This window comes from Galleria mellonella, unplaced genomic scaffold, assembly GCF_026898425.1.
Source record: "Galleria mellonella isolate WM207_F2 unplaced genomic scaffold, CSIRO_AGI_GalMel_v1 utg159, whole genome shotgun sequence".
In the NCBI taxonomy this organism is placed as follows: domain Eukaryota; kingdom Metazoa; phylum Arthropoda; class Insecta; order Lepidoptera; family Pyralidae; genus Galleria; species Galleria mellonella.
This window is the reverse complement of record NW_026442004.1, coordinates 2,137,568-2,154,773: the sequence shown is the minus strand read 5'-3', so window position 1 is coordinate 2,154,773 and position 17,206 is coordinate 2,137,568. Positions and strand designations below refer to the sequence as shown.

The 17,206-nt window shown below is 29.9% G+C and overlaps 1 pseudogene; it reads left to right on the top strand.

Annotated features, from left to right (window-relative positions):
* Positions 1-9,191, top strand: part of LOC113519044 (uncharacterized) — a 71,175-nt pseudogene extending 61,984 nt beyond the window's left edge.
* The last annotated feature ends 8,015 nt before the right edge of the window (positions 9,192-17,206 follow it).

The following is a 17,206-nucleotide window of genomic DNA, read 5'->3' as shown; positions in this document are numbered from 1 at the left end:
GATCGTTCAATTATATTTATTTAATTGTAGATATCTTGGTTGATTAAATACAATATTTATTATATTGAATAAAGTAACATTTATTCACTGCATGGTGTTATATCAAATAACTACATTTTATAAAATTAATTTCAACTACCGTACGTAAAATGGTAGACACATCAAACCATGAAAAAAGCAATTTAAAAGTATTCAAATCACGAAATTCTTTCAGAAATATGAATTTTGCGAATAGATAATTGTATACCATGAATTTTGTCCTATATTTATTTCGCAAATAGGTACAAGGTTTTGTTTGTGCCCTCGTCAAATCTCGTCACTGAACAAATTTCTCTTATTATAGAAATTCGCAAAGTTATTTTCGTAGACTGACGTATATAATAAATAAATGTAATATTATTAATAGATTTATGTTATAAAAAGAATATTTTATTTCTTCTTTTCATATAATTTACAAATCAATTTTATTAAATACTCATAATGAAATAATGTGGCCGCGTAGTCGCTGCATAGAACAGGCCACCTCTTCCTTCCCTGTGGGTGCCATAAGAGGCGACTAAGGGAACTTAATGGTAGAGAGATGGGCAGCATCGTCCCTCTTAAAACATCTCTAAAAGCCCAACTGCGGTTGCCAACACGCCTGCCAAGCGTAGCAACTACTGGCAAAACTATGGTGAAGGTTTATGTTCAACAGTGGACAGTTAACGGCTGAATTAATAAATAAAATAATGACCCAAATTTTCATTAGGAGTATTTTTATTTTATAAAAAGTTATTGACAGTTAAAGTAAGTAATTTAAAAGGTTCGCAGGTATCTATCCTTTACGCAAGTATTTCCGAGCAAACACACAAAAGCAAGTATTCATTTCAGGGGTTTAGTTTTTATTTTTACCCAGCATTGACCGCATGAATTCACAATGCAATTGCTCGAATTCAAGAGATATTGCACAAGTTCGCTTCATATTAATTCACAATTAATACATCTTTGTATAAAATTTAACTAAATTTATTCAACAATTTATGTGTAAGTAAATAACAAACAAATTTCTTTGTGGTCACGACATAGAATGGATCATTTTTTTCTTTCCCCTGGGTGTATAAGAGACCACTTAGGAAACTTAATGATCGAAGGATGGATAGCAGCATCCGTCTTTAAACATTACCAAAGTCTAACTACGGTTGCCAACCAGTCTGCCAAGCGTGGCAACTACTAGCAAAACCTCCTCAATCGAGAGATAATGGCTGATATAATGAAAATTATAAAATGACAAACAAAACATTCAAATGTATTTCACACAGTAGTTAGTGAACGCTGCGTTCTACTAGTCTTAGTAATTTTATAAATATATATAAACTTTACTTGTTATAACTTGCAAAATAGTGATTTACCCATAGAGAACGAGTTCTCACTCGGACTTGTTCTGGTTTTTATTTTCCTACCCCTTACACACGTTTGCTTAGAAAGCAAGAAATGAAAACTAACTTGCTAGTTTCGTATGCTCTGCGTTGCCGTATAAACTGAGGTAATATAAATGTAAATTCTGTAAAAGAAACGTACTCTGTATACTGCATCAGCACTTATACGTAGTATGAGAAAAGAATACAGAAAGGTGGCACGCAAGCTATATCGTTTTCTTTTTAACACGCTGTCTGATTTCTGAGTTTTATTTTCATTTTTAGAATTTACAAGCTGTTCAGAACCGAGAAAGGAGGAAAACTATCGTCCATTATTTGGTTTTGTCATCGCCCTGCCTTTGTTCCATTATTTAGGGTTGGCGCACGTACCAAGCATTATATCTGTGATCGGCGCAATATGTTTTCCATTCCATTGATCCCTATCAACCTCTTCCATCCTTTAGCCGTCCCAGTGACTGTAACTTCGTGACTAGGATTTTTTATTTAACTTTTTTATACAGTTTAAAAAATAGCAAACAAGCTTCTGTCTCATCAGGTCAAAAGTGATCACAGTCGTCTGTACATATAAACATCACAGAATACACCATATCACCCCTGTTGTTGTTGATACGTTGTCACTTTTGAGAATTATGGTTGTATGCCATCCCCTGTAATTTTACTATCCCTCAAGCCGAAACATAGTTGCCTAGTGACAATAAAAAAATCCCTTTCTGATATATATAATCTGTATCTAAAAATAAAAGGCAGCTCTTGTCCTGCTTCAAGCCAAACACTGTGCTTGTGCAAAATTTAATGATTAGTCGGATGGCTCGATTAATCATATAAAAGGTGGCAAAAGGTAGTACACTTTTATATCACTTATAATATTCCTTAAAATGAATAAATAAGGCTTTTTAAATATGATGGACTTAATATTTCACATAATGTATCGTTTTATATGAAATAATAATATCAATAAAATGACATACTTTTATACCTATCTGTATAAAAGTATGTCATGTTATTTACCATAATATAACTTGTAATATAATAAGAAGTTATGATTTTATTTTGTACCTATTATTTTGTTAGCATTTCATTGTAACTGTGTCATAAATAAATCTTAGAATTCGCCCTATTAAAACTTCTATGATCGACTGACTTCGACAATATTTGTTATAAAGAATCTAAATATTCGATAAGATATTTTTAAAAATCCCTGTATGAGCCAGAGAAAAATATACAGGAATTTGATTTGGGAGAGAACAACAATTGTATGAATTTCATATAAATAAATAATTATAATAGTTATTATTATTCGTATTTTGTAATATTTATAATAATATATGTAGTGTTATGTATTTTTTTTAAAGGAATGAAAATGGAATAGTAACTCCGCATGCGCTGTTGGTATAGACTGACAAATACTAGTGAGTATGATAGGTAAGAATGAGTTCAGGTCAGTTAGCTCATCCTGAGGGACCGCGTGAAGGTCGATCTGATGGGATAAATTACTAGCAATAAGTTCATTAGACTTTATTACCAGGGTCACGTATTCGTTACTAATCCAAATTACTCCGAAGAGAACATGTGATAATAACGTGTAAGTCCCATCTTGCAAAATCAAATAAGCTGAACAAGCGACAAGTTAAAAAACAATAACCATAGTCTATCTAATAATAAAACAAAAAATACTTAATGGCCTGTAAATAAATACTTAATATAAAATTATTTCACCAAAGACTTAATTTTATGAAATGTCCACCTACTCACGTCTACTTGTAATTTCAACACTATTACAACACAGTCATTTTGTTAAAGTGTTAAAGTAAATTTAAGTTTAAATTTCTAAAAATAGTACTGTCCAATAATAGCTTACCTCTCTTAGAACTTTGTTTTCAGTAACAGATGTTCTGTCTAGTGAATAAAATACGCTTTATAGAAAACGTGACCGATATAACAGATGACCGGTCCCTAAATCTCTTATCACCCCCTCACGTATCTAAATAGGAACTCTATATCACTCATTTATTTCTTGAATACAAAATTACTATTTGATGGTACTTAAAATAGCGATCAAATTGACGTTTCACTTAATATAAAATAATAATTGTCTCCTATAGACATGAAAACCATCAGCACTATGTAAAATACACTATGACTCCTGTCGTTCTTCTCATTCGTTGCTATTTTTGAAGAGTATTTTTAAGAAATGTTGTGCTGTGTATCCTGACATTTTATCGTTATATCTCACCTTTTAAAGAGATACAAAGTACAGCTACTTATTGCCTTAAACACGGATATATTTTATATTAGTATGTTAATATATACTCCTACGAATTAATTGCTCCAACAAAAGAAAATTCTAAAAAAATATTAAAACTTCTCTATGTTTTTGTAAAGTTTTTTCACTGCAAAATTATTTGAAAGATAGTTTAATGTTTAAAGAAATAATTTTGTAAACATTTATAATTAATCTTTTTTTGTTCTGTTCAACGATATTATCTACGTTTTAGAATTTTTTAGAAGACATAATATTGATCATACGTAATAAACTCTTGAATCGGTCCTATCGTATATTAAGACTTTGACTATAAGATTCAAATATAGAACTTCTAAAATTACTCAATTTGTTTTGAAATATATTGAAAATATGCAATTTTCTTTTCATGTTTATTTATAGCAAATATATACAAAGTCAAGGTCTGGTGAGTTGATTCATGGAAATCAGATTATTAAAGCTTTTCTGTTTAATTTCAAGCTAAAAGCATGAATTTCGACTGCTTTTAAGTTGAAATTTTAATAACATTTAAATTAATATACACTTAATTTTATTGTATAGTTTGTTGGTTGTTATACATATAATTAGATATTTTGAATTAACTATGATCACCAATACGTTTAAGTCATATTTATTCATAAACCTTAGTATAAAAATTTGTTGTCTTATTAAATTTTTTACCCAAAATGGATTAATATTTTAAGAATGAAACCTTTCGGTTTCTTTCCAAACTGTAATAACTCCATAATTTCAAAACGTGTATGCTCTAATATACGAATATTATATACCTATATATGCTCTTCATTCTGTGCCAATTAAATAATAAATAAAATTAATTATACAAAAAAATTTATTATAAATTACTCCCACCGTTTTATGTAATATTATTGCGTTAAATACCAGCTATTACTGGTGTAATTGTTACACATAATTTGCCAAATAAATCTTGAGTTGAGAACATAACTTATGTGAGAAATGTTAAAACATAAAAGCTCCCGTTAAACGCTCCATTAAAACTGGAATGGTTCTACTTAGAAGTGAAAAGTCTTGATCCAAAAGTTTCCATATTTGTAAGAATTTTCTTTCAAATATACTTTTTAACATATAAAAAACTTTATTATTTTTTTATATAGAAATACTTCAATACTCTGTGCATTTGATTTTATTTATCCTTCACTTATGAATCTATAAATATTTCTATGATATGTCAGAAAATAAAAATATACACATCAAATTAATAAAAAAATTAAGAACAGTTAACTAATGCTTCCGATTACTCTATTTTTTTCTAATGTCATGAACTCGTTTATTTATTATATTTCATTTAATATAAATCTCTAACGTTTTGCCATCAGAAATATTTTGTTTAGTAGGAGGTGCATTTGTTCAGGCGTCCAGTTCTCGCTATTTAATACTACATATATATATATATATATATATATATATATATATATATATATATATATATATATATATATATATATATATATATTGGAGATGGAGATATAATTTCAATTTTAATATAAACTGCTATGAATTCAGAAGAATTTATATTGAAATCAAAATTAAATATGATTTGATTGTTTTGCTTGTTGGTAAGGAATAAAACGTGACTTATTTCTATTTTCTGGTGCATTTTAACATTTTACACTTTTAACACTCAACTATAGTCACAACGCCCACTTAAAATTCAAATCGTGTTGAAAACAATGATTGCTTTATACAAAACTTTTCCAATTTAAAATAACACTGTCATTGTTACACAAACATAGACCTTAAATCTACATAGAAGTAATTCAAATTTTATTATATATTTTTTTATATTAATATAGGTACTTGTAACTTTTATGTTTAAAAAAATAAAATTATTGATAATATTTAATTGAACTAGGTGTTATCTTATGGAAGTCCATATCATTGGTAATTTGATTAGAATTATTTTGTTTAATTCCACTACCATTAGTATGTGTATTACTATCAACACTCTAAACAAACACTCAAAATTATTGACAACTGCGAATTTAATCAGAGGCATTTATCGAGTATTGTCATATAGATAGTAAATATATTATGCCAAAATTCGCCGAGCATATTTAAATCCAACATGATATAAGCGAACTTACTGCCATCTTTCGGATTAATTTGATTTTTATTGATGTTTTTAATTGTATGTTTATTATATTAAAAATCCCATAAAAACTTTATCATGTTTTACCTGACATAATAATGAGGATGATGCGTATATTTATAGAGTAATTTCCCCAAGATTTAAAGATTGATTTTTGTTATTCTTTTATGTACTAAAAATTTATAACCTGCATTTTGATTCAGTGCAACACATTTGAAGACGTTGCTTCGTTTAATGAAATGTCGACCTACACTACAATTACTTGTACAAAATCGTCCCTAATACCTCGTCTGCTGACTTTATCTTGCATATAAATAAAATATAGTTGAAAGTTGCAAGCCACGATATTACTCTCGTAAATTAGGAAAAGAATAAGTAAATATATAATAATTATTTTGAGGACAAAATTCCACCTAAATACGTTCTGCTGTTTAAGCATGATCAAGTAAGAAATATCAAATATCGAAATATCTTTACAAACTTTCACATTCTACTAATATTATAATTGAGAAAGTTTCTCGATTACGCTTAAAACTTCTGAATGGATTTTATGGAAATTTGGTATACAGATGGATCGCAGTTGGATTAACACATAGGGTGTACTTTTTATTTCAAAATACGCGGGTTGATAGTTTATAATACTTAATACGAGTATAAATAAAACAATATGATTATTGTTATATATAATCAGTCTCATACACTGTAATAAAATTAATAAAACAAATAAATAAACAATCCAGTTGATAATAGTTGCATAGCAATAGTCACGGTTATTCAGGTTCATAGTTTGCAGTTATTAGCTAAGCAGACATCCAGAACTCTGATGGTTTTTTTTTTTTTTTATATATATGTATCTAATATGATGACAATCGACTAAATTTGCAAGATTAAAACTTCGCTTACAAGAATCATCATCATCATATTATCTCTGTAAGCACGTTTTTATGTAATCCATTTTTTTATTATATTATGATCACCTTAAGGTTCAAAGAATATAAGTACTAAACATTTATTTAATGTCTTACTAAAGTTAAACACAGGTTGTAAAGAATTGAATTTTCAATTTTATCTTTTTTCTTGTTGATATCTAGATATCACTACGATTTACTTTATAAATCTAAATGGGCATTTTGCATAGAAAGACAATACGTACAGCTGAACCTATAGAATATGGAAATTAGTTTGGAGAATGCCAATATAATAACCCGTGTTTACAGAAATAACATATTAGCGTATTATAATTAGAAAGGCAAGATTTCACATTAATCATTATGACTTTACCTACTCTTTTTATTCGAAATATGTATTTCATGGGCATGTATGATATTCAGTATACATTTTCTTCCATTAGCGTATTAGGTATATTTATTTGTATTCTTACTTATCAATAACAATCTTGTCAATTTAAACGTACACGTGCCGCTAATTTTGTGGAGGGCTTTTCCTTTTAAGAAACAAATACGAGTTTGTTTTGTAAGGCAGAATAAAGGAAATGCTATTTATTTGTACAGATTTAATATATCATGTATATAAGACAATAATATAGGTAATATAGGTGATGATAATGTAATGCAATATTAATTAATATAATATATAAGCAAAAAAATTTAAAAATAAAGTATTTAACTACAAAATTTTCATACAAATACATATTCTAAAACAAAACTTAAATGTACCCTATAAGAAAAACAAAGAAAATACCTAAATTAAAATCTATCCCAATTTGTTCCAAAAATACATATCCTCGAGATTTACGAGCTATTTTACGACGTTACCCGCGCCGCTTCTGACTATGACCGCAGCCAATATGTCCGTATTAGGACCGTTTTATATAGCTACAAAGACGAACGTGGGATTTGCCTATCGCACGCAATCGCGGACTGTAAGCCACTTTAAGTATTTCACTAAATCCGACCCTGGAGAATTGTGCAAAATCTTTGTCCGGATCTTTTCAATGAAATTCAATTTATTTGGGGACACACATTTGTTTTTTTATGTTTGTTTTTTTTTTGTGCTTTTATCATAAGTTAATTGCATGAATTTACGTGTCCTATTTTTTAATTCAGTACAAAGTTTTACTAAATAAAGATTTTTTACAGAGATTTATTTACTCTTTGTACCCTCACTTATGAAAGTTAGCACAAACACTTTCATCTACCTGAAGGCATATTTAAATGGAGTTCATATAAGTGAACATATTTGGTAACGAATTTAATACAATAATTGAGGGAATATTCTACTTTATTCTTGGAATAAACCTCCACCTTATTTTTTTCATAATATTCTTATTTAGATAAGAATATGACTATTATATTTATTTCAAGGTTTTTATATTTTCTCTGTTACCAATTTAACTTTTAAATATAGAAAAACTCAATTAGTCATAATTCGTTATGCGGCTGAATTTGAAGCCACTTTTGTAATTTGTCTCAACAATCTTCTCAATATCACTTTAATGGCTAAAAGCACTTCAACTTTTCTTTAGTTTCTCAAGAGATAATCAAGAAAAATGTATGATCAATGGCAATAACTCGTGCTTTTTATTTAAGCAATATATTTAGCTTTTTACTTGCTATTTCATATAAATGGAATTCAAAAATACGAAAGCCTGTGAAATATAGCAGTTCTAGATGACGTATCAAGATAAAATATACACTAATTTTTAAATTAGATTTACAAGAATACACTTAAAAAAAAAACAAATCAAATTTGACGTAGTAGTTTATTGAATTTATTTTTTTTTATATATATTTTTTATATTATTTTTTTAATGCAAGAACAAACATACAGATAGACAGACAGGCAATTCTGTTGGTCTAATAAATATTTTTTTTAAATATCTTTTATCTACAGACATCGTTTAGTTAGTTTTATTATATTTATAAGGTAAAATAAGACTATGAAGTAACTCTGCAAAATTACAAATTATACACAAAAATTTTCCATAAAAAACTTCTAAATAATAGTAAAAAAAGGTTGCGTGGCTTAAAAAAACAAGCGAGAGTTTTGTACTATTGTTTTATATATGTATAAAATTAAAATAAATAAATATAACGATAATTTTATGAATATACTCTATGTTTGTCGTTTCCAATGATTGTTTCGACTTCCTCTGGAAGTCTTCTTCAACGGGAGTACTACGCTTTGCATCACCGCAAGTCATCTCGCATTACAAGTTGCAACACAGCCTGACATGCAAAGTTTTGTGTGCCAGGCTGTGTTGGACAGCTCAGAAGACAACAGCAGTAAAAACAAGAGTCCATCACAGTCAACTACAACGACACTAGACACAGCTGGCAGCATCTCATTTCATTATCTCCGGCAGCACCATTGCCTTTTACCACCGCTACCTCCGCCTCCACCCTCGCTCGCACCGACATCTTCATGAGATCTGCGAGCTGCAGCCCGCAGTGTGAGAGGAAACACAGCGACATAAAGTATTGTACTCCCTTTGAAAAAGATGAAGAATGAATGAAGATGAAGGATAAAGTCGAAATAATTGTCGTATAAGACAAATATAGTAAGTTTATAAAATTCCCGTTATATATATGTATATATATAGACACTGTTAAAAAATGAACAGATATTTTCGAAAATAGTACTATTTTTTATTCTTACGAATATGCTACTTAGATTCTATAGAAAACTAGTTATAACACTATTCTTTATACAGATCCCACAGATTTCTGAATATTCATCCAAAATCAGTGCTAACATGCCAAAATCTGTTTGCCAGCAGTAATATCCTTCTGTCATTCGGTTCACTTCCCTCCACTTCCTACCTCCAATGCCAAGACAAGTGGACGGCTTATGAAAGAGGGACCGAAGGTAAAAAATATATTTTATCTATGGTAAAAGACGTTTGACAGCCTCTGACAAGACAACAGATTATAAAACCCCTTACATTCGTACTATTCTTTGTCTGTGCCATAGATATAAAATAAAACCAGGAATAGTAAAATTTTATATCAAGTTTTATAACATACACTCGTATTGTTTCAATAAATAAACTAGATACCTGCATTGGTTGGGGGAAATGAATTGTTAATAATAGGATCTAACTACCCCATTGCTAGTAATATACAAACCAACGAGGTCAACAACAGCAAGGTCAACCACAGCGTGGTTTTCCCTGGAAACGATCATAGTTAATTATTATTGAATTCGTCAAGATGGGCCAACTGACCTGCTTTCATCATCTCCTATCATCCATCACTGTTGCCCCGCCAGCGTATAGTAATAGCGCAAACGGAGTTACCACTTCATTATCGTTCATTAAAAAACTAACATAGGTTTTATAAATAGTAATAAGTAGCTGTCTTGACAATCGTTATTTTGCCTTATCGGGATATATACTAAACTGTCTCTCAAATTGAAATAAAAAATACAAATTTAAAAAAGTTATTAATATTGGTTGAACTTTTTTTAGAAATTAGAGCAAAGAAACTTTGTAGAACGAGATTTTTATATATATATTTCATATTTTTAAGAAGCTCCATAAATGACTGTTTTTTTTTTTTATAAAACGGCAATTATTGTAAAAAGGTAGGGCTAGATAATCTCAGTTATATTGCGTAGAACTAGTTTAATAAAATAAATCAGATTTTATACTAATTTCAAACTATTTTTTTTTATTTCCATATAAGAATAAAAGTCTTATACATAGACAGATATACTTGTATATGTTCATGATGATTGTGGTTAGCCGATCTCACGGTGCTATTGCTTGTAAAGCTGTGAAGCAAACGTAAACTAAACTTTTATTACCACTGCCCAGTTTATAGCGGCCATAAAAAGTTCAAGTCACTTCACAAATAAACAGAACGCGTCGGCGGCACTATTAATAGTGCCATATGCAATTACGACTTTAAAGTCGTAATTGCATATGAAATATCTATGCGATTATAAACATTTTAGTGCAAAATATATGAAGTTTTAATAATGTTTAAGTACATGACAAATGCATTCATTTTATGAATATTATTGTTATAGCGTTGTTATTGTTATTTTGTAATGTGTTTTATTTAAAATAATATCTAGAATTATAATAAAATACAAGGTACGTGTAGTAAATGGTATATGTGTGGAAAACTGATTTTATTTTATTTATTTTATAGCTTCAAAATCAAATTCGTAATATAATTTAGATCTCAAATTCTTAAAATACAGCCTTTATAATTAAAAATTGAGTCGCGTAAAAATAACCGCCTTCAATTGTGACAAAACTAGTCATTTAATTAAAAACTACTAAACCAATTTTAATAAAATGTCGATGGAATTAATCAATAAGTATATCCTTTCAGATAAAAAAGAATTTTTCAAACCAGTTTACAACTGACGGAGTTTGAGGTAATAAATATAAAAAAAATACAACCGAATTAAAAATTATCTTCTTTTTGAAGTAGGTTAAAAACAAACTTTTGCTGAACACATCTTATAATTTTGTAAAAGTGTAGTTTGTTGCCAAAGAGATCTAAAATTATCAACTGGTACTTATAAGTAATAAAAAAATGTAAAACAAATATTTATTTAGGATATTTTCATAACTTTGATATCTACTATATCCTCATTTATGCTTATGCCAAACGTGGCAACTACTGGCAAAATCCACCCACCAGCAGTAAGCAAATAAATATAATTTTCTATTAAAGCAGAATACACAATGGATAGTGATCAAAGACAAGTGGCAACAAATTTCACCATCCAATAATTGCTAATGCTCCTAAACCAACTCAAATTCCGCCACTACATCTAAAGTGTCCATAATGTAATATCGAATACGATACATCATCCGACACCCGGCAATGGACACGTTTAATGACCTAAGGACGATGTTCGTGGCTACTACAAAATAGCCTGTCGATACTGGAGGGACCCTTGTCAGCCGACATGTTCGCACTCTGGGGAGAAATTAAAATGCCCCATGCATCCGCTGGATAGCGGTATGAAATAAAAGCGTTCATTTTGTCTTTTGTTTCAGTCGAAATTTGTTTATTGTGAGAAATACTTACATTGTATAAAAATATATTATTTTAGTAAGAAATTATTATCGATTTTGATCGAGCTAACGATGACCTGCGACTTTGTCCGTATGTTGGTTCTAATTTAATTAAATTAGCTAACAATGTCTCACTTTGTCCGCGTGATGTCTTCCATTCATGTTTTTTTTGGGAAATTTGGGAAATCTCTTCTTAGCATTTATCCAATAGTGCTATTCTAGTTATTGTATACTTGTAAGAAATAAATATATATTTTTCCCAACAAATAAGCGATTTCAGATTATGAAAAAAACACACAGACAAAAACATGACGAAATGTTTGATCACAAAATTAGACAATAAATAATAGATGGCGCTGAAATCGAGACTTGTACAGACAATTTGAAGTAAAATTTCTGAATTGGCGAGTTTAATTACAAAATAATCAACAAAAACCACAAATCCCGATTCTAGCGCCATCTCGTATTTTATGTCCAATTTTGTTTTAAATACTACGAAAATACTTTAATTAACAACGCCAAATTGCATGTTTATAAATAAATATTATTTAATAACAACTTCTCAGGAAAAATAGCAGTTTCAATCGTCATAAAATAAGATGGGGTTAATACAAGAGTAAATTCTATACTCCTTCTTTTAAGCAAGAAACTTAAACGTATTCAGAATTTCCTTTATCTACATATAGTAGTACTACTAGTTTAAACTATATTTTGATTAAACAGCACGATACCCATAGACGACGTAGTGAGCCGAGTCGTTGGGTCACTATAGTATGGTTGAACACAACGACTGACCCATCCATCATACTCGTGAACGGATGCTTCTTTTGGATCGGTCTGTTCAAGAATACTATGATTGATTGTACTTTTTTATCAATATGAAGTCCGTAATAGTCATTTATCCATTCACATTTTTTTAAACAACATTTATTAAAAAAAACACTGAGTTTCTTTGCCCGTTCTTCTCAGCTTAAACTGCATTCCGAATTGTGCGGTAGATTTATAAAAAAATACAATTTAGAAATACTTATAATTAAGTTTACTTAATTAAAAATTAGTTTTATTTATTTTAATTACCGGTCAGGCCAATTAAGGATACGAATTTTTCGGGCTTGGTTTAGGTCAGCCTCTTTTGGATTGTACTCTCATATGTTCGTTGACTGATCCCACGAAAAACATGGTAATCTAGCTTGAAGACCAAACGATTGAAGTGATTGTGTAACATGAAATTTGGTCTCAGCATAGAATAGGCCACCCCTTCCTTTCTTTTGGGTATCGTAAGAGGCCACTAAGGTAGAGCGAGTGATGGACAGCAACGTCCCTCTTAAAACATCTCCAAAGCCTAACTGCGGTTGCCAGTCCGCCTGCCAAGCATGGCGAATACTGGCAAAACTCCTATAGGGGCGGTTTATGTTCAACAGTGGACAGTTAAGCTGATATGATAATGTTGATGATATGTATTTATAATAATCGAATTAAATTTATTTTAATATTGAGAATATTATTAAATTTTATAAAATGCGTTTTACCAAATCGCAAATGTCGGAATCCTATAAATATCTACCTAAACATTACGTTTAGGTAATAAATAGTAGGTAATAGATTTCAGAACCGAAACAGTTTTAGAATAAACGGCTGACGTTACCATTAAATTATTAGAATAATACAAGAAAATTCCAGTTGATCCATCCATTTACGTAGGAAATGGCCTTTTACAATGTAAATAACTAAATCCAATATAATTTTCCTGACTGTCTATACAATAAATGTTTTAAGCTCGATCGCTTAAGGAGAAATAGAAAATATTTATTTGTAACCTACAAATATCATAGAGCTGATTTGAAATATTATTCTATCAGTCTTTACTATTTTTGTAAATATAAAAGTAAGATCTTTTGTTGTATACTTAACTGTTTATATACATCTCAATAACGACAAATTATTATAAATTTTGATTTAGGAATATATAGTATTTATGATTCAAAAGGATATTTTTATGCAATTTAGAAAGAAAAACAAGCTGCCAGCCTACCTGATGATAAGTAGTAACCGTCGTCTATAGATATGAATAGTATCATGGGCATAACAGACTATATTGTGTCGCTCATTATACCCTTCTTGAGTTACCATTCCTGAAGGCTAAGGTATTATGCCTCTGTACCTTGTTATTTCACTGTCATATCCCAACCTTCAAACCGAAATAAAGCCATACAAATAGAACTGCTTCACGGCAGAAACACGAATGGGATAGAGGTACCCAAGCAAACAACTTTTGTACGAAGTGCAAAGTGTAGTGTGTTTGTGGTAATCCACAAAAGCTACTTTTTCTTTCTAGGTCAATCAACTTGTCCCGATCACTAAAACTAATAATATAATTATTTTTGTACTCGAAATAAGACATCTATTCATTATTAATAAAATTCTTGAGTCTTTTATTGTACCCTAATAATAATGAATATTACTCTAATAATTCATACATATTTCTTTTCATTTAAGAGTTTCCTCTTGTCGGTGCAACTAATTCATGCATCTTCCTCCAGCCAGCTCTATCCCAGGCCATATCCTTTATCTCTCTATACGACATATACATATTGCATTGCAGAAAATCAGTAAATGTAGGTGGCTCAGGATTGTTCCTTATCTAGCTGTGGGCGGTTAACGACTGAAATGATGACGATGATGAATATATACACAAAAAAATATATAATAGTGTTAATATTTTTTTACTACATCCTAATGTTACAAAAAGTGAGGATTTGATTTTTGTTTATAATGTATAAGCTCAAAAAATACTTAACCAATATATTTACCAAAAAAAAACTAAATTAAAAAATTCTTTCACCTAACTAAAGCTAAATTTTTTTTTAATGGGTGAAAATGAAATGGTAGCCCCGCCCGTGCTATCGGTATACACCGACGAGGCACCAGTGAAAGATGATTAGTGAGAATGAATGCAGATCAGTTGGCCCACCATGATTAATTCAACAAGAATTAAACATGATGGTTTCCAGGGGGAACCGCGAGGAGGTCGACCTAGTTGGGTATATTGCTAGCAATGGGATTTTTAGTCTCCATTACTAACAATCCCTTTCCCCCTACTAAAGCTACATTATCAGCGTGCAACATGCTGTTAATGTAGCTTTTTAATAAGTGGAACAACAACTTGTATTTTATTACCGCACAACACCGAGGCGGTTCACTTGTGTCTGAATAAGAAAAAAACTGACAAATAAATGTACAATAGACTCCACTAGTTCTAGAAATATAATGTTCTGAATAGAGATTTCTTATATAACGTAAGTGGATAAGAAGGAATTTCTCGAAATTTCTACAAAAACGAGAACCAAAAATAGAGATATGCGTTAGGGAAGTCATGAGAAAAAGTTTGTTTCAAAAAAGTTTTGAGTAAATTATAACTGAAGCAAGTATAAAGACATTTGAATTTTTTTTATCATATAACCATTGAAAAGTAGTTACTTCAAAATCAAACTTATAAATGAATAAAAATTTATGCATTAGTGCAAAAACAGTAAGTAACCTATGGAGTAGAAATTATTTATTTACAATATTTTTTTAAATTGTCACCTTTTTTATGATTCCAATGGTAAATCCAGCAGAAACACATGCAAGAAACTCAGCAGTCGCTCTACAGTTAAGTATTTCATATCTTAGCTTCTATTTATTGGTTCGAATTGAAAATTTTAATGCGCCTAATGATTTCCAGTTTCATATCGGTATTGATTTATTTAAATGAAGCAATAATGTTTAACCAGAAGTGTCATGAGATGCGGGCTCAAGTGTCGGAGGATAAATTATTCATTACCAACATTTCTAATATTAAAATCCTTGAGAGCACTTGAAATCTCAACGAGTGATGACTGAACAAGTTTGAGATAAAAGCCTATTTATATACTTATTTATTTATTATTAAATACCTATAATTCTCATGGGTTACTTTTCAAAACGACAGTAAGTCCATAACAATACATCTGGGGGCAGATCTTTTCCTATAAAAGATTAACATTCTACTCCTGTAACTATTAGACTGGTTGTGCGGCGTGAAGTGATGGAGTAATAGTACGTATCTAGGTACCACTTGTTATCATGCATTGGAAATCATCTCATGATTTGTCTCTTGACAACTAATGTAACAAAGCTCTATTTAAAAGAAGGGATACTGAAAATCACACCCTATACCAGGTTACAGTAACCGTTTACCATCAGACAGGCTACATGCTTGTTTGCCATCTTCGTGGTATAAGAAAAAAAGCTTGGTCAACGCGGTAATAATAGGTATTAATATAATCTTCGTAACGTAAAAAAATCTTAGAAAACGACCAGTAAGCAGAAGTGGAACAACAATCACTATAACTAATAATAATTAAATAATAAATAACTTTAAACACACTGTAGTGCCACCTAGTCACAAGGTAAGCAGAACTGTTATTTTGGTTACCAGACAACTGATAGAAATATGTAAATATTTTTAAATATATACATATTATATATAGGAAACACCCACATCAATAGACTCACGGATATAAACATTTGTACTAAGCGGGAATCGAATCCGCGACCTTAGGAAATTTAGGGTATTAAAGCGCATTGCCATCTTATTAGTATTATCCTATTCCATACCATCCCAACCGAACTAACTTACCCAATTAATTATTATATTAAGTTTATAAATGATATCTTTGACAACTACCTATTTTGAGATATTTTTTTCACAGAGAGAAAAATATCTTTAATATTGGTCTTAAAATATTTTAATTTAATATCAATATTTACGAAATTAATTAAAATTTTAGCTTTATTTCTTTAAAATCAATGCAATGTACTAAAAATTTATTAAGTGAAACTTTATACATTTCTGAAATATAGCTCCGATTAATATTGGCGCATTACTTCGCACAAAGTGGCCTCGTTGAAAGCGAACAAAGGCTCAGATGCGATCTAATTTCATTTCTTAATTGTAAACGAGCACAAAATTGAGGAACAAAGAAGAATTTGGATAAAAGACTTCCTTCACGAAACTTAAATTAGAATATGCGACGTCAGAGAAATGTCAGAAGGCAGATGTCAATGTAACTCGTTTTATTATTAAAATATTAAAAATACTGCTTCATTAAATGTAAATTGAAGAAAAAAATCATTCTATAATTTATAATATCTATCTATGGATAGATATCAATTTAAAATAATAAGAAGGTTTTTTTATAAATACTTATTCATGTTTTAGTTAAATATGTCAATGTAATGTACATGATACTGCTCATGTCTATAGGCGACGGTTACCACTTTCCATCAGGTGGGCCGTCAGCTTATTTGCCATTATGAATGAATACTGTACTTGAATTATCAAGTACACTAAGTAATTTATTAAAAGATTATTAATTAAAGTG